The sequence below is a fragment of the Choloepus didactylus genome, chromosome 1 (genome assembly GCF_015220235.1).
Source record: "Choloepus didactylus isolate mChoDid1 chromosome 1, mChoDid1.pri, whole genome shotgun sequence".
NCBI lineage: Eukaryota > Metazoa > Chordata > Mammalia > Pilosa > Megalonychidae > Choloepus > Choloepus didactylus.
The window spans coordinates 84,957,489-84,983,215 of NC_051307.1; the positions used below are offsets into that span (position 1 = coordinate 84,957,489).

Below are 25,727 nucleotides of genomic sequence, written 5' to 3' on the forward strand. Positions count from 1 at the left end.
GTGAATGTAATTAACAGCTTTGAATTATATATTTGAATGTGGTTAAAAGGGGAAATTTTAGGTTGTATATGTTACTAGAATAAAAATTTTTTAAAGTCCACGGAAGTGCACAATACAATGAACACTAAATTAAACCATTAGTTAACAGTACAATTATAAAAATGTGCTTTCATCAATTTAACAAATGTACCACACTAATGCAAGGTGCTAGTAATAGGGCAGTATATGGAAATACCGTATTTTATGCATGATTGTTCTACAAATCCACAATGTCTCTAATTAAAAAAAACAGGGTGCATAAGATGGAAGGAAGATGAGGAGGTCGCTCAGAGCTGGGAGGAGGTGGCAGACAGCATAGAGATAGACAGGCGGTTGGAAAAAAAAACTGAAAGTCACACAAAAGGAGAGTAGGAAATCCAGATCTCCTCCCAAAGTACCCATTGTGATTCAGGACGATAGCCTTCCCACGGCGCCCCCTCCACAGATCCGCATCCTCAAGAGGCCCACCAGCAACAGTGTGGTCAGCAGCCCCAACTCCACCCGCAGCCCAGCCATTCCGGTCAAGTCCCTGGCACAGCGGGAGGCAGAGTACGCCAAGGCCCAGAAGCGGATCCTGGGCAATGCCAGCCCCAAGGAGGAGCAGGAGGAACCCATCCTCGACAGGCCAACCAGAATCTCCCAACCCAAAGACCGCAGGCCGCCCAATAATGTTATCAGTCCTGATGGGTCACAAGGCTTCAAACAGCGCAGATAAATGCGGTCAAGAAAGGATGCCGCCGCTGTCGCTGTCACTGCCTTCTGGGTTGTCTGCCACAGGTCGCGGACCATGCCATGGCAGTCAGCTGGACTTCAGCAGAGGAAACGACCTAACTTACTTGCACTGTGATCCCCCTTGCTCTACCCACTGTGACCTTGAACCCCATGCACTGTGACCTCCTCCTTCCCCCACTTCCCCCACTTCTCACTGTGATTGGCATATCAACAAGGGCTGTCCCAAGTCAATGGAAAGGGAAAGGGTGGGGGTTTGGGGAGGGTTGGGAGGACCCACCAAGGACTCAGAATAGAGAGTTAGACCATGCCACTTGGGGTAAAGCCAGTGACAGCAATAACAGTTTATCATGCTCATGAATTTGGGAATTCAAAACACAGATGAGAACCCCACCCTCAAGTGCATGTCTTCATCACTTATAAAGCAAGCTCATTTGAAAATATCCCTTTTTTTTCCGATTTTTGTTTGTTTTCTGATTTGCAAGAAAAATTGCATGGGAGGGGATTTAGCAGTTTAATGAATTTTTAATTGCGAAAGGGTAGTTTGGTATCTACTTTAAAAAAAAAATGTTTCTAGGGAATGTACTAGAAACATTAACCAATAGGATTCGGGTGAGCTTAGCTTCTGTATTCCTACTGCCGCCGAGAAAAGGGGCAGGGCCCTGTAGCCCCCAGGACAGGTGAGCACCCCATGCCTATACCTCCCTCCCCCCAGCTAAGTCTCAGGGCATCTCGGCCCTGCTAGGAGACTGGGCTAGCTCTACAGGTTCTGAGAGCCTAGGGAGGGTATCAGCCCCACCTCTGGTATTTTGGGAGACAGGAAAAGTGAACAGACTTTTTCTTCCCAGGCCCCTCAGGGTGGTTCCCTACCAGCCAGGCTTGCTACTTCCAGAAGAGAGCATAGCGTCAGGGAGTGAATATCTGCACACCTGGGCTTAGAAGAAAGGATTGCAAGACTTGTTCAGTATTTTGCTGTTAGCACAAGGAAAACCAGGAGAGAGTCTGACTCCAGAACTCCTTGAGCCTTCTGCCTAGTCTGGTCAGAAGGTGGATGGATCTTCCTGGTCCAGCAGGGCTTGAACTCTAAAGGGTCTGTAGCGTTCCATCTCTGTTAATGGCACCAGCTTGGTAACTGTACCTGGTACATTTCCTTTTTGAAATCAGAAACTTGGGAGCAAATCACTCTGAATAAATAAAGTTGGGGAAAGAAAAGTTTTGCATTGCAAAGATAGGTGATGACAAACTGGTTTCTCAGAGGCCCAGGCTACCCTTCAACCATTTCTCCAGAGCAAGGGCCTAGAATGAAGGCAGTTTTCTTTCCCTGGAGCCCAGAGATTTGCTTTGGCTCCTAGAGGTGGTAGAGGCTAAGAGGGCAGCTGCCCCAGAGCAGCTCTGTGCATGTGTTCTCTGGCTCCTCTCAGGCTGGCTGGTCTTTTCTGTTGTGCTGTGCCTTATCCCTCAGCCAGCCAGCCAGCCTCCCCACTCCTGATCAGTAGGTGACTTTCGGAGTGGTTGGTATGATGTTTTGTGATTAGGGCAGCTTGTGGTGGCTGAGGTGACAAGCTAGGTTTGGCAGGCTCGCTCTCAGCCTTGCCCTGTGGGAATGGTAGGCCAGGCCTGACAAGCCACGTCCCACCACATCCTCCCCTTAGGAGAAAGGGCTGGCTGCCAGTTGCATCAGTGACTGGTCCATAGCACAGACTTATAGCTGTGTAAAGCCAGGACATTGCCTGTGAGTAGATCTGGAAGAAAGCTCCAGTCTGTAGGGACCCATAGGTTGTTGAGTCTTGCCCACAAGCTATTCTGAGGGAGAATTAACTCCAGGAGTGGGCAAGGTAGAAAGTTGGCTGCTATCTTTATAGTTCCACTTTCCTGACCAAGTTTCCACCTTCTAAAATGTATCGTGTCCATCCCTCATGTAATGGTGGTTTCTGGTCCAGGCAAGACTGTCCCTTCAGCTGGAGAAGGTGCAGAGGTAGGCCAGGTGGGAAGGCCAAAAGTGCTGAGTGTTTGGCCATTGGGATCCCTTGTTCTTTGCACCATCTCCTCTAATGGGAGCTAAAGGGAAGCTTGCTGATGGGTGTCTGCAGATTGAGGACATGGCAGGGACTGGTGCTCTGACCTCCCTCTGGCCAAAGATGGAGCTCTGCCCCCTGTGTGCCTGTCACCACCCATCAGCAGTCATACCCTTGGCTTCCCAGATCGAGAGGTGGCAGGCAAGAAAAAGAAAACAGGAAACTATTGTGTAGGGGAGATGAGCAAAGGGTTTGGATTTTACATGGGTTTTGTTTTGTTTTGTTTTGTTTTGTTTTTTTGGTAGTTGTCTAACTTTCCTTAAATGCTTTTTTTTTTTCTTTTCTTTTTTTAAAAGTAAGCTGCAGGTTTTGGCTTGGAAAACCCCAGGGGGTGGGCGACAGAAACCTGAGGCTGCGGCCCCTTTATCTGCCTCGGTAGTATGGTCCCCTTTCCCTAGCTCCTCCCTGCCCCCAAGAGCCAGGCCTCAGACCTTCCAGCTAACCACTTCCCATGAGCCACTACTCTGTCAGCCTATAACCAAAGGAGCTGGGGGTCCAGGCCTGGTGACCAGTCGTTAGCCCACTCAATCAGGGTGCTCCCCACCTGCAGGCAGGAGGCCACACCCTATCTGCTACCATCAGCCCTTCCAGAGCCCACCTTCCCCGCCCCACCCTGCCCAGCCCAGCCATACCCTGCCCGTCTGGGGATGCTCTGCTCAGGGACGGGCGGGCAGGGCTACATCCAGCCTCCCTGGTAAGCAGAAACTCAAGAGACTTGGGGTCCTGTTTTCTGGTCGTGTGATCCTAGGGGTGCACACAGGGCCCCTTGGCTGTCTAAACAGAAGGGCATGGGAGGGAGGACCACACCCCTGCAGTCCTGCTCTGCTGATGTAGCGGGCAGCCCACTCCCACCCCGCACCGCTGGCTCCTGAGTCGGCAGATTAAACATTTTATAAATTGTATTTTAGACATGTTTTAAACTTGTCAAATTACATACATACATACATACATACATACATACATAAATGAATTTAGCTGTTCTCTGTGAGAGTCTGGTTGATAGTCTGAGAGTAAAACTTACCCAGGTCCAATCTAGTCACAATGAAAAAAGCCATGTACAGATACGTGCTTTCACCAACTTCTCAAGTAAAAGGATTTGAAAATTGTAAAGCACTATCAGATCTAAGGTATTACACAACAAAAGGTAAACAAGAATAACACGTTCCTTCCACAAGTGTTTTTTAAAGTTCTTCTTTCCTTTTTTCCTCTCCCTAAACAGTTTTCTGTTGGAGACTAGAGCAGCAGCAGTCCTAAACACTGACTACAATTTTCTTTGGCACAATGCACACCATCTTATATGCTAAGTCCAAGCAAGCCATTCTCCCAGCATCCTATGAACTAGAAAGAGTCAGTTTTCCAAGATTCCAGTTTAATCTTTTCAGACAATTCCATGGCACTTCAAAGTTGTCTGTAGCTTTGGGATTCTGTCTAATACACTGGGCATATAAAAAGAGAATACTAGGTGCAACATGGCTTGCACTTAATTAGTTAACACCAATAGAAGAAACCAATAAATGGACAAACATACAATCTGAGGATTTAGAAGCAAAATCTGTTGCCCAAACTACAAGAAGGAGTGAAGCTGTGAGACACACAACAAGGTGAATGGATCATGTACACAGTATTTGAGTGAAGTACACCAGAAATAAAGGCAAACACTTTAATGCCTCAACAATATGGACTAACTACAATGTGTAAACTCAGAATTGAATTTTAGAACATAGCCTAATGTGGACATAATTATTGTAATAGTCCCTAGATTGTAAGCTCTTACAGCAGTTAACTCTATCCCTGAATTGTAATGCCTATCTCTAAACTTTGAGATGCTGATCCTCTAGCATATAACCTGATTGGTCTCTGGAACAATGCATATTTCTGAGACACCTGAAACTCAGAGCTAGAGCTCAGAAGATGTGAATGTCAGTATTAGTGCATACAGCCACTGTTCAAAAAAAAAAAAAAAAAGCTGAAAAAGAGCCCAGACTTCAATTAGTGATATGAATGAAGCAGGTCTGGTTAAGACCAGGGCAAGCCAAGCCAAAGGGTAAAGGTTGAAACTGACTGTGTTTTAAAACTTCAACTTCCATATGAGACCAAGGGAAGAGGTATCTATTTGGTACAGGATCTAAATTTTCTAAACGGTACAACTCTACAGTCGATTTGTTCAAACACCACAATTGCATGGAACTTTGAATAAGAAGTGAGATACGGTAGGTTAGTATAGGCTGGAATGAAATAGTGACACATCCCAGAGTAATTTGGGCAGATAATAAGAAATATATTTACAGCCTCCCCCTCCCCAGCCCCGAGGATCTGGGGAAGGTGTGGATGTGTTGGACATCCTCGCCTGGACTGGTGTTGATGTTGTCACAAACATTGGGACTGGTGGTTTGATGTGCTGAGCCCTCGATCATGGGACTTGCCCTTAGGAAGCTCGTTACTGCAAAGGAGAGGCTAAACTTGCATATAATTGTGCCTAAGAGTCTCCCCCTGAGTACCTCTTTGTTGCTCAGATGTGGCCCTCTCTCTCTCTAACTGAGCCATCTCGACAGGTGAACTTGCTGCCCTCCCCACTATGTGGGACCTGACTCCCAGGGTTGCAAATCTCCCTGGCAATGCAGAATATGACTCCCAGGGATGAATGTGGACCCAGCATCATGGGACTGAGAGTGTCTTCTTGACCAAAAGAGGGATGCAAAATGAGACAAAATAGTTTCAGTGGCTGAGAGATTTCAAATGGAGTCGAGAGGTCACTCTGGTGGACATTCTTATGCATTATATAGATAACACCTCTTAGATTTTAATGTATTGGAATAACTAGAAGTAAATACCTGAAACTACCAAACTCCAACCCAGCAGTCTGGACTCCTGGAGACAATTATATAATAATGTAGATTAGAAGGGGTGACAGTGTGATTGTGAAGACCTTGTGGATCACACCCCCTTTATCTAGTGTATGGATGAGTAGAAAAATGTGGATAAAAACTAAAGGACAAATGGGGTGGGATGGGGGGGATGATTTGGGTGTTCTTTTTTCACTTTTGTTTTTTATTCTTGCTCTGGTTCTTTCTGATGTAAGGAAAATGTTCAGAGATAGATTGTGGTGATGAACGCATAACTATGTTATCATACTGTGAACAGTGGATTGTATATCATAGATGATTGTATGGCGTGCGAATGTATTTCAATAAAACTGAATTTAATAATAATAAAAAAAAAAAAATCTGTTGCCCAGGTTGGATACCAGTGAAAGAACAGCATTAATAAAGTGTCAGGAAAAAAGTAGCTGTTGAGTTGAGGGTTATAACAATGCCACAATATCTACAATTATCAGGTATATGCATTTTTTTCATGGCACCATAAAGGAAAAATGAGAGAGCACAGATCTATCCTGGACTCAGTTTCCTGATAAGAATATCCTTGAAGTAACAATCTGCTTCCTTACCCCCATCTCTCCCCTTGAAACGAAACTACAATGGGGAACACCGCCTCATCCTCTGCAGAAGTAACAAATAAAGAGGAAGAAGACATTGAAGACAGAAGTCTGAACAATCCACAAACTGAGTAATCCACTCTTCAATTGTAAGGTATCTCCTACTCTTCAATTGTAAGGTATCTCTCTAACACTATACTCAGGATATACATATACACATACATACAGACATTATATATATTTAGCATTAACAACTGAAATGCTCAAAAAAATGAGAGCTGTATCAGATAAGCAGCTCACTTTTTAAATTCACCAGTTGTTCAATTTAAAACAATAAGGTCCTATTTTTTAATTAGGAGCTGACAGGAAGTGCCTCTTTTGATGTTCAGACTCCAATGTCTAGTGACAAGCCCATTAGACAAAACTGTATCTGTGCTGGCTTTGTAATTGAGATGGCATTATAGTTTAAAAAACAAACAAGTACACAAACAAAATTTAGCTTTGATTTCCAAGTTGTATTCAACAGTTTAGAGTACTTTGGTATCAGCATTTCTACCAAATATGAGTTTTCTATTTAAAAGAGTATCAATTACTCAAACTGTGCTCAAAAATCAAGTCAGTTACCGGATGGCATTTGCTCTTGTTGCTCTCCTGGCTTACTTTCATTAACTTAAAGTTTTAAATATCTCTTTGAAAGCATTTATGTTGGACGGTTTTATGTGCCACCCTTAAGATTCCCCATGGAGCAAAGTGATTATACATTCTTTCAATTTGCATGTAAAAATAAAGGCAAAAGCATAAGGTAAACCTTAGAAGCTTGATGTCATTTTAATGTTTGCTTTTTTATTTGCAGCTTTTCAAAATGTTGCAAGAGTGGAAAATGACCTTAAATAACATCTAATCCAATTTCTCAGTTTCTTAAATGAAAAAACTTAGGCCCACAACAGGGACAGACATAGCATCAGTCCTTAATTCTCAGCTGAGTGTTATTTCCTTTATATCAGATTGTTACAAAAAACCAGAAATACAGATATCCAGGAATGAAACTTAGGGACTGATTAATAGGAAGCCTGAAATATCTGCTTCTATCTGTTCTACTATCATGTATTACATTACTGTTTTGTATATCTACCAAACAGTAGATAATGAATAAAGTAAATGACTCTGAAATCAATCTATTCTAATACTTTAAAGTTTTTGTATGGAAAGGAGTCAAACTTATGGGGTAGAAATTAATATTAGTGATTTTAAACATTTCAGTTACCCATGTTTCATGTCTCCCCATCTTTCATTGTAATAGGCCACCATCCCCATAAAAATTCTAAAAACATACCCTAAATTGGAAAAGTAATTACTGGTGTTATTTGACATGAGCTCAAATTAAATTCAACAGTTTCAAAAACTTACTCTGTCATAGGGAGAATAACTAAAAGATATCTTGCTACAGCTATTGTCAGGATATTCCACTTACAATAATCTAATGGCACTGTATTCAAAAATCAAATATACTTTTTTAAGGTTATAGAAAGTTTGTAAGAGCTGAGTTAGATAAAAAGCAGGAAAGCATAAAATATATAAATCCTGTACTATGACAACATACAACTGAAGCTTAATTACATTAAGTACAAGTTCTGCAGAAAATCTAAAAGCAACTCAAGCTATTTAAGAGGCAGAAATAAAAGAGTTTGTACTAAAAATATCACCTGGTCTAGATTATATAAATGAAACTTAAGTCTAATATATTATTGGATAAGACTGATATAACTAAAATGGTTAGGATAAGAAAGTTCCCGCTAAGTATTATTAAAAGGCATATTACATTACTACTACCCTTGTACCATACTGCCCCTGCCATTAAAAATAAGTAAAAACTGAGAAAAACATATAAAGCAACACTTTTCAGAAGTCAGAAAAGAAGTATTGCAGGACTATAACAAGGAGAACCCCACCAGCATCCTGGTGTGTCTGGAGGCACATTCCAGACAGTGTAGCGAAAGGAGACATTGCCCACTAATGTCTCCTAACTCACTAAGTTAAAGGCAGAGACTGAAGTTTGGGGCTACTGAGATGGATGTAATTTATTTAGAGTAGGAGCTGAGAAAAGAAGCAGCTCCAGAAATCTATATATATAGAAGTCCCCTTAAGTCTTTGGTTGAAGTTTAGCTGCACACACACAGGGCAAGATCCCATGAGGTTCAATAGAGAAAAATTTTCGGAGAGCTGTGAGATGATCAGAGATACCATAGGTTGCAACAGCTAGGAGACACTGAACACTACAGGTATTTAATTAAGACCTCACTTGTCTTAATTAAATGGCCTTTTCTTAGTAATAGAGTAACTGTGGATCTAACCTAAGAAATCTAAAACCAAGCCTCAAATAGATCAAGGGTATCCTCCAGTAAATTATCTGGACTCTTAACAACATAACATCAACCACATCTACCATATAACAAAACAAATTACCAGATGTGAGAAGCAACAAAATATAACCCATAATCGAAGGGTCAATAAAAACCAACACAGAGATAACAAAGATGTTAGAATTAGCAGATAAGCACTTCAAAACTGCTATCTTAAATATGTTTAAGGATTTAAAGGAAAACAGATGATGATTAAACAGATTTTAAGAAATTCAGTAGGGTTTTGTTCCTATGAAAAGGAATAAAATGGAAATTCTGGAAAAGAAAAAATACAACATTAGCATTAAGAAAATCACAGAATGTGCTTAACAGCAGATTGGACACTGAAGAAGAAATGATAGGTGAACTTACACATAGAGCAACAGAAATCATCCAAACTCAAGGGTAAACAGAAAAAAAGCTGAAAAAAATTAGCAGGATCTCAGTGACCTGCGGAACAACATCAACTGGTCTAAATATGTATAATTGGAGTCTAAGAAGAAGAAGAGAGAAGAGCACAGAGAAAACAGATGAAGAAATAATGGTCAAACTTTTTCCAAATCTGATTAAAAATATCAACCCACAAATCAAAGGAGCCCAACAAAACCCAGACAGTACAAACCCAAAGAAAACCACATACAAGTCCATCAAGGTCAAACTAATAAAACCAAAGTTAAAGAGAAAATCTTGAAAGCTATACTGTATGATTCCACTCATGGAGCAGTCTGAAAAAGGCAGAACTACAGGGGCAGAAAACTTTGGTGGTTACCAGAGGCTAAGGCAAGAAAAGAGGTTAATTATAAGGGGCACGAGGGAATTTGGAGAATGATGGATCTCTTCTAATCTTGATTGTGGTGGTAGTTACATGACTGTACATGTTTGCTAAAACTCAGAGAAACGTAGACCAAAAAGAGTGAATTATACTTTATATAAGCCATACCTCATTTGAAAAATGCACAAAAGAACACTGCAAAAATGGGTGAAATTTAAAAAAAAAAAATCATATAAGATAATGCTGACAGAATTCATCATTAGAATACCCACACCATAAGAAATGCTAAAGAAAAACTGTCAGACTGAAGAGGATACCAGACATGAATTTGAACCTCTATAAAGGGAACGAACAGAGCCAGAAATGATAAATATGAGGATACTTGTAAAACACATTTTTTCTTATCTCAACTTTTAATAAAGATAATTGATTGTTTAAAGCAAAATAAAGATAATTGCTTAAAACAAAAATTATAAAAATGTGTTCTTTGGTTTATAAAACATATAAAATGTATGGTAACAATAGCACAAAGCACAGGAAGGGGGAAAATGGGAATATACTGTTGTCAGGTTCTGATATTAAACATAGAGTAGTAACATAATATTAACCTATCTAGACTGTGTTAAAGGAAAGATTCACATTGTAAACTCTATAGCAACCACTTAAATCTAGTGGGGGGGAGGGATATAATAAAAAAATAAGATAAAAAGTAGTAAATGTAAAAATAATTAATTCAAAAGAAATCAGGAAAGGAGAAAAACAGGAACAAAGGTCAGATGAGTAGAACAGAAAATAACAAGATGCTAGACTTAAACCCAGTTGTTAAAAGTAATCGCATTAAAAATAAAAGGACTAAATACTATGACTAGATTGTGATTGCGATTATCAAAAAGCAAGCTATTTACAAGAAATACACTCTATATACAAACAGACAGGTTAAAAGGAAGAGGATAGAAAAGATATACCATACAAACACTAGTAACAGATAAAATCTACTTCAAGATAAGAAGCATCAGCAGGGATAGAGACATTTCATAATAATAAAAAAACAGACAATCCATTAAGAAGATATAATAATCCTAAAGGGTGTATACCTTGAAACAGAGCTTTAAAAATATATGAAGCAAAAAACTGACAGAACTAAGGAAAGAAACAAATGTACTACTGTTTGGGATTTTAATATTCATTTTCTCAGTAATTGACAGACTAAATAAACAAAAAAATGAGCAAAGATATATAAGAATTGAATAACACTAGCAACGATCTTAACTTACTTGATATTTATAGAACCTACACCTCAAACTGCAAAATAAATATTCTTTTCAAGCACACATGGTACATTCACCAAAACAGACCCCATGCAGTACTATAAAAACTAGTCTCCATAAATTTTAAATGACTGATATCACACACAGTATGTTCTCTAACCACAGGGGAATTAGATTTGAAATCTGTAACAAAAATATATCTGGAATTCCCAACAATTGGAAATTAAGCAATACACCTCTAAAGTGCCCTCTAAAGTCAGTCAAAAACAAATTCATAAGGAATATTAGAAAATATTTATGTTGTGGTTCCTCTGGTGGAGGTGGGATGGACCCACACATACAAAATTAAGTTTGAATGTTGAGACTGATAATGACACACATATAACAAGAGGGTATGAAAAAGTTTACTAGGCACATAATTTAATGAAGCTTATTGGGGAGATAAGGCTCCCAGGCAGGTTGAAAAATCGCTTGAGGGAGCAGGAAATAAGACTGACATGGCTTTCATTGCGGTCGTTGGTGGTGGTGGTGGGGAGTTGGACTGAGGGTTCCCAAATGCAAGAAATGCAAGGGCCAGGGATTGCATGATTTGAACTTACAATCAATGCTAAAAGAGGAAGCACATAGACTTTCTTATGAGATTTCCCAGATTTTGAGGGCAAAGGGGAAACAGAGAGTGATGGGGCTTGAAAGCTGTCAGCAAACATCAAAAAATATAGTCATGCCCTTTATTAAAACACCCTTGATTTTTAATGACTGAAATGTGCCATGTTTTATTTAATTGAATTCGAACTTGTTTAAGAGAGCCAATATGGCGCTCTATGAAGCCTATTGCCTGCAGCCAGTAAGGGAGTTAAATGGCATTTGCCTTTTTCAAAAGTCAAACTGCGTATTCTGAGAAGTGAAATTAGAGCCTTGGTCACTATCAATATTGTCTGGAACGCCAAAGGGATCAGGAGTGTCTTGGTTAGGCCTTGTACTGTAGCATAATTATGTGCAGAGATGTGTGACCTTGATTTATATTTTGGGCAAGAGATTCCAAGAGTTCTTTACACTAAAGGAATTATTGTTGCTGCTACTGGTCAAATCAGGCAGCCAGGCCATTGGCAATGGCTCCCAAGAGTCTAAAAATGTGCAGATGGAGCCATTTGTTGGCCAGGGTATTCAGCGCTACAGTGATTGCTTGAAGTCTGGCCAACTGCACTGGTCTTTGAGTCCCATCCTTGATCAGGAATATCTCAGTTAAGGTTTGAAACACAGCAGCTCTCCAGGAAGCTCCATCACATGAGATGGCAGCACTGTCGTACACAATGTATAGAAAGAACTTCCTTTGCTGTTCACTCAGTCGACCTCAAGGGGTTCCCCAGTTAGCCAAAGTGCCTGGGAAAGGGATGACATCTCTAGCACTGTGCCATCTGGCAAAGGACTGAGAAGAAGGGAAGCCAAGTCCTCTTGCAGGTAGGATTCTCCAGAGAGCCCAGCTTTTGATCTATCGTGTAGGGAACCATTTCATTTAAGTAAGCTCAGTGGTATGCTAAGCTTGCGAAGTACTGCTTCTAAAACCCAAGGCTTACAGGGCAGCTGGGTCCAAGGGATCATGTGCTCAGGGCCTATGAGAGCCTCTATTCCAGGAGATCCCAGTATGTAGCCAGCAACTTCCACTTTAGTGGCAAATAGTGCTAGGCTAAGGAGGGCAATTTCTTGCATCAGAAGACTATGGACAACTTACAGTCATTATGGATAGTCCAGAAACACTAATAAGCATGAGAAAAGGTTGCTAAAGCCTCTACAGTATAGGAATCTTTACTGTGGAAAGGGGGGACTAATGGGAGTGACTGTTGTATTCCAATTTGGACAGATTCTAGAGTCTTTTGTTGCAGGGGGCTCCATTCAAGATGGGCTTGTTTGTGAGTAACTGTATAGACTGCTTAAGTAAAAACTGTTAATGAAGAATATGTTGCCTCCAGAACCGTAAAATTTTGGGCTTGTTTTGACATTGTCGGCACTTGAAAAGGTCAATAACTATTTCTTGATAGTCTCAGGGATGGAGCAGCTCTTGGTTTACCAAATAATTTTCAGAAATTTAATGAAAGTGACAGGGCTGTGTCCTATGTGTGCACCCCATGGGTAGATGGGTAAAGGTGTATTATGTCCCTTTGAAGCTGAAGCCAAACAGCAGCTGAGAGGCTGTTGAAATAGGCTCTTAACAGAACATAGCCAAATCTATGACTGCAAAGTAATACCCATTGCTGATTGGATGGAGTGACTAATTTCAGTAATATTGGGCATGAGGCCTTAAGGGATGGGACCACAACTTTAAGGGTATGGTAATCAACTGTCAGGCACAATTTCTTCTTTCCAAATTTAAGAACAGGTCAAAGTGGGCTGTAAAATAGAGAAGTGGTGGGGATGATCATCTCTTCTTTGAATAGGTCTTATATAACAGAATCCTTGAAGGCCTGGTTTTAACGTACATTAGACAATATTAACTCTCTTCATTGAGGAGTGAGGAGGAGGCCCCATTTTGTTAAGCCGACTGTAACTGCCAAAGGCTTAATTTAATTTTAATTTTTTATTCATTGAGTCAGGGCTTCCACGCTGACCACGGCATATTTTAAGGCAATGGGTGCAATGACCATGGTGAACAATAATGGCAACAGTGGCAATAGTTCTGATGATTAAGGTAAGACATGCCTATTTGTCCTCTATTTTTTATTCGGTAATTTCTCTAAGAGTATAGGAGGTACCTTGTTTAAATTTAGTGGGATCCCCAGGTATAACTGTAATTTGAATCTCAGTATTAATAAAGGCCATGAAGGTACATTTCAGCAAATGTTTATTAATTTAGAACCTATGTTGTAGAGGTGCAAAAGCCAATCAGTGTTTCCTTATTGCTTTCAGTAAATTTTGGAATCCCAATTGGATCAAAATTGTGGACCCTTGTTTCAGTTTTTTGTTTTCACCCCCTGTATCTAAGCCTTTGTTTGTATTGTTGGTTGGTTTCCGGATATACTTCACAGGGTCCTCTCTACCCTTGTCACAATTATAAAGTTTCTTCCTCCAGAGAGTCAAACCAATATCATCAGGATTAGGGGCTTTCCCCATAGCAATGGTGGCTTTATTGGGTTTAAGAACGTAGGGTTAAGTCTGGTTTGAATTAACTTCTTGGCTGTGCCACAGAGTGCCATGGTATTTTTCCTGTAACTGTGACATATCTGGGATGCAGATAAAGTAATGCTTAAAGGGAAATTTAAAGCTCTAAATGCCTGTATTAGAAGATTATATAATGAAACAAATAAAATATAAAACAAGTGTTATTGTTAAAATCAGGAGCAAAAACAAAGAAAAATTAACGTTCTTTAAATTGGTGGATTAGCAAGAATGACTATTTAACCATAGTCAATAAGTCCAACTATAAGATAAAAATTAAGATATAACTTAATATTTTCATGTAAAATTTTTAAAGTATAACAAACCTAAGAAAGAACGCAAAATCCCAAGTGTATGTCATGATTTCTCAGGAGAAACACAGCTGTGTAACCATCAAAGGATGTAACAGAAATAGAACATCCCCCAAACTCCTCTTTGTGCCCATTTCAGTCACTACCTCCCCTCATTCAATAGTTTTGCCTATTTTTGAACTTTACATAAATAGAAACATGCTGCATATTCTTTTCTGTGTTTGACTACTTCTGCTCAAATTTTTGTTTGTAAGGTTTAGCTAATCACTATAGTTCATTTATTTCTATTTATTTATTTTATTTCCATTGCTGTATTATACTGAGGACTCCACAATTTAGTCATCCACTCTATTGTTACAGGAATTTAGGTTATTAACAGATGCACTACTACAGAACCAACACTTTAGAAAATTATTTGGCAATTTTCTAAACATAGGCATACCCTATGAACCAGCAATTCCATTCCATATATACATGTTTATATATATGTATATACATCCATACACACGTTAAATATATCTATAAACATAGTATGAAAATGTTTTGCCAATGATAAAATACAAAATGTAAGTTATGTTATCAGATAGCTGAGCCAGATCTGCTCCTGTTTTGCTGCACAGAATCTTGAGTATATCAAACATTCAGTATCACTTTTGCTCTCAGAAGTTACTATAAGAAGATCATAAAAGAGGAGGGGAATGATCTGTAGGAAATCTGTTGAGTCAAGACAGGTCATAAGGAGTTGTGTCTATCTGAAGACTTGAGACCTCTGAAAGAAGTGGATATTAAAACAGCAAGTTGAGTTCCAAAATACCAGCTATAATAACTCCCAGAAAATGGAAGCTAAAGGTACCCCTTAGAACTTTCAGGCAGTGTCTCAGGTGGCCAGAAATTCAAGCTAAGGGAAGAGGAAGTCCATGTGCTGAAGTTCTGATCTGAGAAATAGGGTGATAGTTAACGAGGAGCATCAGTGTTGGGTGCCATACTATATGGAGCCATTTCTCCTGTTCTCTGGTTTAGCCTAAGGGAATTTATCCCTAGTTTAAGAGGAAGCTATAAGAAGTGGAAAAAGCAAGTCAAAAAGCAAAAGCTATCTTTAAAGACACTGTAGGTAGGTAGGTAGGAAAGAAGGAAGGAAGGAAGGAAGGAAGGAAGGAAGGAAGGGAGGGAGGGAGGGAGGGAGGAAGGAAGGAGGAGGGAGGGTGGTGAGAAAGAAAGAAAGAAAGGGAAAGGAAGCAAAAGATACCCTGGTAAATCTCATAAAATAACCGGTAGGATAAAAGGCCACTCTCTGGTCCCAGCTCAACTAGAGTAGCTTCAGGGCACACAGGTCACAAGAGGCACCAAAGAGTCCAAGGCAAATGTTAATACCTATCACAATTATCAGCCCCAAAAATCCATGGAAGACAAAAACAAAGATTTTCACCTAGATTCTACTAGTAGGAGCACAAAGTCAAAAACTGCTTAATTCCTCTGTTACTGTTCTGTTTTGCTAATGCTGCCATTATGCAAAATACATGAAATGTATTGGCTTTTATAAAGGGGGTTTATCTGGTTACAAATTTACAGTCCTAAGGCCATAAAAGTGTCAAAACTAAGGCATCAACAAGAGGATACTATCACCAAAGAATGGCCAATGGTGTCCGGAACACCTCTGTTAGTTGAGAAGGCACGTGGCTGGTATCTGTTGGTCCTTTGCTCCTGGGTTGTGTTGCTTTCAGCTTCTCCATGGCAAACTCTGGGTTTCATCTCTTAGTTTAGTATCTCCAAGCATCCTTCTATCCACATCACAAGCATCTCTAAGCACCAGCAAGCATTTGGGTCTTTAGCTCTCTTAAGTAGTCCAATGAACTAATCAAGACCCACCCTGAATGAGTGGGATCCACATCTCCATGGAAATAATTCAATCAGAGTTCTCACCCACAGTTCAGTGGGTCACATCTCCATGGAATCATCCAATCAAATGTTTCCACCAAAAAAGACTATATTAGAAGATCATGGAGAGGAAGAAGATGGTGGTATAGAGAGGAATGGAAGCTAGTTAGTTCCCCTGGAAAAAACAACAAACAACCAGAAACAACTAGTAAATAATCTGGAATAACTGTGGGGGGACAAATGTGACTGTCCACTTATCATACACCAACCTGAAATGGGAGAAATGTCCAAGACTGCATCATAAGATCTGTAAGTAAAAACTGTGGACCTGCACCAAGAACTCCTCCCCCATAGCAGCCCAAACAGCAAAGCCCCACTGTGACAGAAAGCAGCACTCTCCAAGGAAGCAAATATAGCTCAGCCCAGCTGCAACTGAGGTTTTAAATAGAAAACATGGACTACTCAATACAAGCTATGAATCCCCAAAAAGCAGACAGAGACTTTTGGTGACAACTGACCTCGGAGAGCTGAAGGACCTCTCTGGGAGGGACAGGAAGCCCAGAGGACCAGGTGCAGACTGGTCCTGAAGGGGGGCTTTCTGTCCCTTCTCAGCTCAGTGGAGAAAGCTTCACCCATTTTCAGTTCCCAGTGCTCTGACCCAGACAAGGGTGGAGACAGCACAGACAAAGAGACTATTCAAATGAAAATGATATCTCCCCAGGGGGGTGTATCTTCCCTAAGAGGAAAGACAAGGGGCCCAGCTCTACTACCTGCCTTCTATTCAGAATCAGACTCCAGAGCCTGGTGGAAAACAGCCATGGGCCACACACTTTTACACCAGTCCGGAGCTACAGGCTGACAGGTGCCATCTGCTGGGCAGAAAAGCCCAGTGACTTGAGGCCTCACAGGGTGTAACAATCTTCTAGGACACCCTCTGGGAAACCAGATACTACTGCCTCCTTCCAAGACCTGAGCCCATTACGGTCTCGGAAAACCTGATTGGGGTAACCAAGGAAACCAGATGCCTACAGAAAACTACAACCTACACTAAGAAAAACAAAGTTATGGCCCAGTCAAAGGAACAGACTTGCACCTCAACTGAGATACAGGAATTGAAAAAATAGCTAATGCTAAATCAATTTAAAAAGTTTAGGGAAGATATGGCAAAAGAAATGAAGGATATAAAGAAAACACTGGTAGAAATCTACATAAGGTAGAAATCTACATAAGGTAGAAATCGAAACTTCGAAAAGACAACTGGCAGAATCTACAGAAATAAAAGGCACAACACAAGAGACGAAAGAAACAATGGAGACATACAACAGCAGATCTCAAGAGGCAGAAGAAAACACTCAGGAACTGGAGAACAAGGCACCTGAAAGTGTACACACAAAAGAACAGATAGAGAAAAGAATGGAAAAATATGAGCAACATCTCCAGGAATTGAATGACAACAAGAAATGCAGGAATGCATGTGTCATGGGTGTTCCAGAAGAAGAAAAGGGAAAAGGGGCAGAGGCAATAATAGAGGAAATAACCAATGAAAAGTTCCCATCTCTTATGAAAGACATAAAATTACAGATTCAAGAAATGCAGCATACCCCAAAAGGAATAGATCTGAATAGGCCTATGCCAAGACACTTAATAATCAGATTATCAAACATCAAAGATAAAGAGAGAATCCTGAAAACAGCAAGAGAAAAGCCATCCATCACATACAAAGGAAGCTTGATAAGAGACTGTGAGGATTTCTCAATAGAAACCGTGGAGGCAAGAAGGAAGTGGTGTGATATATTTAAGATAATGAAAGAGAAAAACCACCAACCAAGAATCCCACATCCGGCAAAACTATTCTTCAAATATGAGGGAGAGTTCAAAATATTCTCTGACAAGCAGATGAGGACAGAGTTTGTGAACAAGATACCTGCTCTACAGGAAATACTAAAGGAAGCACTATAGACAGATAGGAAAAGACAGTAGTGAGAATTTTGGAACGCAATTTTGGCAGATAGCAGCACAGCAATGTAAGTACACTGAACAAAGATAACTATATGGTTGAAAAAGGAAGGTTAGGAGCATGTGGGACACCAGAAGGAGAGAGGAAAGGTAAAGACTGGGACTATATAACTCAGTGAAACCTAGGGTGTTCAACAATTGTGATAAAATGTACAAATATGTTTTTTCATGAGGGAGAACAAATGACTGTCAACCCTGCAAGGTGTTAAAAATAGGGAGGTATTGGGGGAAAAATAAAATCAATGTAAACTAGAGACTATAATTAACAGAAACATTGTATTATGCTTCCTTTAATGTAACAAAGGTAATACAACAAGGCTAAATGCATATAAGAGGGGGGCATAAGGGAGGGGTACGGGACTCTTGGCATTGGTGATGTTGTCTGACTCGTTATTCTACTTTAGTTTAATGTAGTTTATCTTTCCTTTTGTTGCTTCCTCACTGTCATGTTTTTTTTCCTCTTTTTTTTTCTCTTTTTCTTTTGTCTCTCTACCTTCTTTGACTCTTCCTCCTTCTTTATGAAAGAAATGGAGATGTCCTTATATAGATAGTGGTGATGGTGGTGAATACATAAATACGTGACTATACAGGGAACCATCAATTGTTTACTTAGAATGGAATGTATGGTATTTGAACAAAAACGTCTTAAAAAAATGGGTTGATGAAGAAAGCTTGAGGGCACTATATTAAGTGAAATAAGACAGATACATAAGGACAAATATTGCAGGGTCTCACTGATATGAACTAATTATAATATGTAGACTCATAGACTTGAAATATAAGTTTCTAGGATATAGAACAAGGCTAAAGAATGGGGAGTGGTTGCTTATTATGAGCAGAATGTTCAATTAGGGTGAACTTAAACGTCTGGAAATGGACAGAGGTAATGGTAGCACGTTGTAAGAGTAACTAAGAGTGCTGAATGGTGTGTAAAGATGGTGGAAAGGGTAAGCTCAGAGTCACAAATGTCACCAGAAAGAAAATGGGAGGTTAAAAGATGGGAATACATAAAACAGTGAATCTTGTGTTGGACAATGTCGGTAACTATATAAATATTAGAAATCTCTCCCATGACCTAGAACAAATGTATGACACTATAACCAGAAGTTAATACTAGAGGGGCATATAGGAAAACATATATACGTCTTGCTAATTATATACTACAGTTAGTAATATTTTAACATTCTTTCATCAACAGTAACAAATGTACTATACCAAAACTATGAATCAATAATGGAGGGGAGTGGGAGGATTTAAGTTTCCTTTTTTTGTCTTCATTTCTTTTCTGGAGTAATGAAAATGTTCTAAAAAGTGAAAAAAATTAATTGTCATGATGGATGCACAGCTGTATGATGGTACCATGGGCAACCGATTGTATACTTTGGATCTTTGGATAATTGTATGGTACGTGAACAATCTCAATTTAAAAAAAAAAGATCATGGTTTTTGTGGGGGGCATAATATCCAATCTAGCACAGTTACTATTACTCACACTCCCTCTCTCCCCTTCCCTAGGGTTGTTTTAGCCACCTGGGGGAAAAAAAAAGTTATACTGTGCCTCAGAGGTTCCCAAAAGTTTTGAAAGCCCTACAGGTAGTCTGATATTTCACACCACTGAAAATGAGTCCAACAAATAAACACACCTGAACATCATTTCAAGAATGATGACAAAGATTCTCCTGAAATCCAAGCAGACTCTTCATGGCTGTATTAACATCTAAGAGGCTGTTAAAATGGTATGCATAGCTGAAATGTGATAAAACCTGAGCTTGACATCCATTATCTTTACCCTTGAGGGCTCTAAGCAGTTTCAATTTTTCTTATATTATTCTCAACATTCTTGTGAGTTGGGCATTGGTAATATTATCTTCATTTTACTTATGGAGAAAAAAAGGCACAAAGTGATTAAACAACCTGCATAAATTAATCCAATAAATTTGTTAAAGTTAGGAGTAAACTTCAAGTCTCAAGATGCTGTTTCTTTTTTTCACTGTAATATGCAAAGATCCAGGTGGGCCAAAATGTCTCTGCATACTTCACCTCCGGGAGAAGGGATGCATTTGCTTTAATGTAAGCACAATATCTGAAACGAGTTCATCACTGAAACTGGCCATAGTCCTCAAGTCAAGGCCTGGGATAAACTGGATCAGGTTGGCTGTAGAGCAGTCACCAATGCAAAGCTTAATAAAGAGAGGAAGTATAAAGAATAAATCCTATATTTATTGAGTAGAAAATGAAAGTAGTAGATTTGTTTAGGGAAAATAAGTAACTCCCCATGAACACATACAACACTTGTTGCTGCCAGCTCTTTCTAAAGAAACATACACTCCCTCTGCTGTGCTCCATGTTTCCTCTGTTTGAGGAATAACACGTGGATTCAAATTCATTAGCGGCAACTGAGATGCAATCCCACCCAGCAATCTGAACAGCTGTAAGGGATCTGACCTGCTACATCACTCCTGCCACCAGCTCAAGGTTCCTCCAAGTAAGTTTTAACATAGTGAAATTCTTCAAATCACCATTAAATGATTAAAAGTGTGCTATTTTACCTTATGAATGTTAATGCATTATTCTAACACTAGCAGATATTGATTGCCGCCATAAGAAACAACACTACTCTAACACAGTGAAAAACACCTAAAGCAATATGCAACATACATTTTATAGAGCATATCTAAAGGTTAAGGTTTCTCACTGATGTATTTTTCTTAGCAGGGAAAATATACACATGCAAATACATACATACCTCAAGTCAATTTTCCCCTTCATGACTGGAATGGCACTACTAATGTATCCTTCAAAGTTCATGGGGTGACACTGCTCTTACTACTCTCCTTTAGGATTTTCTCCTCAAGCTGGAGATCCACCAAGTGCCAGAGGCGTATGGTCATCATACAATGAGCTTTCTTTAAAATACTTAAAAAATAAAATTATATACTACTACTAGGAAGTGGATTAACATTTTTGGTGCTAAGATCAAGTAGGAAACAATTCCTCCCAAACCCATATTACCGTGTACTACTGCCTCTAGGTGGGCTATTTCTCCCCAAGGTACATAAAAATTGGTAGACAATAGTGACTTGCGGTCGCAGCTAGGGGCGGGCACCCACGGAACCCTCTGCGGTCGGCGTTGCTTGAGGGGTACCGGCGGCGGCTCTTCCCGGAGGCGAGGGTGAGGCGGGGGACTTGGCCGAGTCCCCGGCGGAGGCGTGCAAGGTGTGGAGGACGGCGAGAGAGGAACGCGAGACAATCTCTCTTCAGGAGGGTTGAACCAAAAGCGTTTATTTAGGGGTGAGCACAAGTTATATAGGGTGGCATAAAGGGTGGGGTTGGTGTAGGGGTGTGGGGCCCTACATGGCAATGCTGAGGGGAATAAAGGCTAGGATTGGTTCTGAGAGGGCGCGGAGGTTGTTTGAAAAGGGGCGGGAGTTGCTCTGGCAACGGTGCATGCGCACTGGTGGTGGCGGGAGTTGTTCTGGCAACGGGGAGTGTGCGGGTAAGATAAAGGGGGCGGTTTTCTCTGGCAAGCTTCCTTTAACGGTTGTATTTTGGGTGAGGGAGATGGGGCCTGTAGCCGGCTCCACTTTCTCAGGCCCGGGGGGCTGTGGAGGATATTACTGCCCATGCCCACTACCCTCCCCAGGGGCTGGCCAGGTTCCCTGGGGGGGGCTGTGGAGGGCGCTACTGCCCATGCCCATCTCCTCCCCCAGGGGCTGACCAGGTTCCCTGGCCCCGGCCCGCCAAGTTGAAACTCAGCACCAGCAACCAGCAGTGACTGAAAAATGACTGAATATTTTTATAAACCTTTAGATCAGCTCTATCCAACAGAACTTTCTGCAGCGATGGTAATGTTCTATTGTCTGCATTATGCAATTTGATAGCCACTACCCATGTGGCTACTGAGTACCCGAACTGTAGCTAGTATGGCTGAGGAACTGAATTTTAATTTTAGTTAATTTTAATTTAAATATCCACCTCTGGCTAGTAGCTACCATATTAGATAGCACAGCCTCAGATTCTTAGATTTTATAGAGCAAATTATTTACCATACACCTCCAAAACCAGGGATTGCAAACTAGGGACCCATTGGGTCAAACTTGGCTGACAGATGAGTTTGGTTTGGTGGTCAAAGTGCTTTTTGCTTTCAAACTAAATTAAATACCTTTCAGACAGGGTGCAGCCTAGTTGGCCACTACACTCAACATTTCCTGATTACCCACTCACCACACACACACAAAGAACTTTGCTACTCCTACAAAATACAGTGATATTCTTTTTCAGATTTCTTTTCACAAAAACATCACCTATTTACATATCCACATACTTTACATATTTCTTTTTAAAATAATAACAATAGTTTTAGTAACATCTAGCCCTTAACTAAGAACTTACTATGTGTTAGGAACCATTCTAAATTCTTAAACATGGTCCTTAACAATCTTCAAAATATGTAATGCACTATTACCATGTACTGTTATTCCTATTTTACAGAGAAGAAAAGTGAGGCATAGAGATTAAATAATTTGCAAATTCACTGCTAAAAAATGTTAAAAATGACAAAGCTGAGTCTTGAATACAAGAAGACTGGTTCCAGAGGCCATGCTCTTAATCACCACACTCTCCACTCCCTGCAGGCTACCTTATTTCCCCCAAACACAGTTTAGTTCACAAGCAACATATTTTAAACATAATTTTTTAAATGTAATTACTAGTACCCACTCCCCTGTTTGGAAGAGCAAAAAGTAATTTCTGCTTTGAAAAAGGAGCTAAATGCCAACCTGGTCTTCAGCGGAAAGCGCCTTGTCTACAGGCCAAAGTAAAGGAGCAGTGGCTTTGTTACCAACTCTTGTAAGGGTAAAGTAATCAGCATTCCTTTTTTCACCTCCAAGAAAGGACACTATCCTTCCAACTTCCTTATGTTTCTTATTTTTGCTGGGCTAAGCCCAATTTCATTATGAACACACTATCAAAATAAGCCAAGTGTACTTACAGCAGTTGTGCAGTCCTCTTCCTAAAATCAAAGGTGTTAAAATCCCAAATTGGAAATTCAAAAGAAAAAGGGAATTCTAAAGTTAATATTGTTTATTCTACAGTCATTTGCAAATAATTTTTTTCTGTATTTCTGAGAATCACAGATAGTGCTACAAAGTTTTCTGTAGTATTTCACAGAAGGTGGGATCTTTAAAAAATTCAAAGTATTGCTAAGGGAAAGGTTAAAATTCACAATTGACATTTCCACTGATGAATGTCATTACTGTTCTTTTATAAAGGAATAGAAAAATAAATGAAAGCTGGCAAATGTGGCAGTGATCCAGAAATCATCATAATTACTGTCACTGTGCCCACCATTCATGCTTGAGAGGGAAAAACGAGAGGGAGTGTAGACATATTGTGTGACCAAGTTTGGTCGTTTAACTTTTCCCTTTCTTTACTGTATCCTACTGTACTCAGAGATATTTTATATGAGGAGATGGCAAGGAATCTTGTAATCATGCATTTCATTAGTCTCCAACTTTCTCTATTCAATGGAAAAAACAAGGATTATGCCAAAAAGAAATTATTACAAAGGAATACACATATACTTATTAGAGTAACTTCAAGAAATATAAACATTTTTTAATTATGATTGCTTCTCTCACTGGCTTGAAATAAAAAATGAAAAACACTAGATTTAATTGCAGTGAATAAAAAGCTGAGCTAATGACAAGATCAGCTGGTGGCAAGAAGGATTAATAAGTATATTTTATAATAGAAATTCTTTAACAATTAACACAAAAGGCATTATTATAATAATGAAATGAACAGAAGTACAGATGAGCAGAAATATTTGCTAAGGTCCAGTGTTGTTCTTAAGCACTGACTTAAACATTGTGGGGATACAAAGGCAGCAAATCAGACTCTACAATAATGGAAATCATTATCCCATTTTTAAATTCCAAGTGCTAATCCCCTCTTTCCTGTCAGCAGTAATTTTACTTCTGCAGAATGCTATAGACTACAGAGGCACATGCAAAGAGTCGGGGTGGGAGGAGGAAATTACTTGCTAATAAATAAAGTTTGATACACCGTGATATTTCAGTGGATGTTATGACTGCACTTTGGAGTACAAATAATAGGAGTACAAACAGGTGACCTGTCCTCCATTAGGTGTGGAAAATTTTTTCTTTAAACAGTAAGTCAATTATGATGTTCGTATCATGAATGTAGGCCACAATTTTCCTGCTAGGAGAGGACCCAAGCCCTTAAATAAGATTTCTGATTCAGATTATATATGCTAGTAGATGTCAAAAAAGGAAGAGATTTCCATGGCCTGTAGATAGTCTGAGTCTTGACCAGAGAGAATAATAATTAAACAGCAAGGAGACGAAAGCAGCAATGAATTCCTCACAGAGAAACACCTCAAGAGTGACTCCTGATGCCATCTCAAGATAATGTGATCCCACCTGAGATGTGACTACCAAGGCCATTTGTATTAGTTAGGGTTCTCTTGGGAAACAGAATCAATGAGAGATGTCTCTGATTATCAAATTGTAAAAGTGACTCACGCAACTGTGGGTATGCACGAGTCCAAATTCTGCAGAGCCATCAACAAACTGTCAACTCCAAGGAAGATGTCCGATGAACTCCTCGGGAAATGAACTGACAACTTCGACGAACTCCTCAGGAAATGAACTGGGATCTTCGACGAATGTGCTCGATGAACTCCTCAGGAAACGAACGGGCAACTTTGACGAGCTCCCCAGGAAATGCTTCACTGGGCAGCCGAAGAAGAAGTGAAGGTTCTCTACCCGTCCGGCTTATAAGCCTTCAACTGATCACCCGGACCAAATCCAGCCAACTGCATTCTCTCATTGTGGAAGGCACGCCCCTTGATGAGTCATCAGTCAGCTGCAGTCAATTGACTGATGAGCCAACAAACCAGCCCGTTGGTTTATTTACCAGCCTCAAATATCCTCACAGCAATTGTCAGGCCAGTGCCTGCTTGACCAGACAGCTGAGTCACCTAGCCAAGTTGACACATGAACCCAACCATCACAGTTCTTAGCTGGTGTTCATTACTGAATTAATAGAAGGAAAGCAATTATCATGAACAATGGGAGGCTCCCCCTCAAAGAAAACAGGCTGACAATAGGGGCCCTCATTTGGGGAAAGGGTATGGCCTGGGGAAGTCCTGATTAGATAGACAGAATAGCTGAGTGTGTGTGTGAATTGTTGTTGGTATTAAGTAATGTCTTCCACAAGATCACTGAAATTAAAACTAGGGCAAAGAATTTTGAAAATATTCCTATTATATTGCCCAGTAATTCCATTTCAAGGAATCTATCCCAAGGAAATAATCAAAAATGCAAAGTCTTATTTTTTAAAATTTATATTATAGCATTACTTAAAATGGTGAAATTTTTAAACTTAAATATCCAGCAATAGAGAAATGGTTCGTTAAACTATTATACAGGTATTTTTTTTTCAAGTTTTGAAAACCATTTAGAAAAAGGGAAAATGAACATGTTATAAAATTGGGTGATAGAAACAGGATATAAAACATTGTTTTATAAAACAATGTTTTATAAACATTGTACCACATATGCAATGTGCAGAAGGTACACTATAAAGGTGTACACATTAAATTCATATACATACAAGTATTTATTTTTGCTGGTAG

The 25,727-nt window shown here is 39.9% G+C and overlaps 1 protein-coding gene and 1 pseudogene across 2 annotated transcripts in view; one reads left to right on the plus strand and one right to left on the minus strand.

Annotated features, from left to right (window-relative positions):
* Positions 1-754, plus strand: part of LOC119509756 — a 31,207-nt pseudogene extending 30,453 nt beyond the window's left edge.
* Positions 1-25,727, minus strand: part of IGSF11 (immunoglobulin superfamily member 11) — a 190,593-nt gene that overhangs the window by 77,735 nt on the left and 87,131 nt on the right. The window lies entirely within an intron of this gene.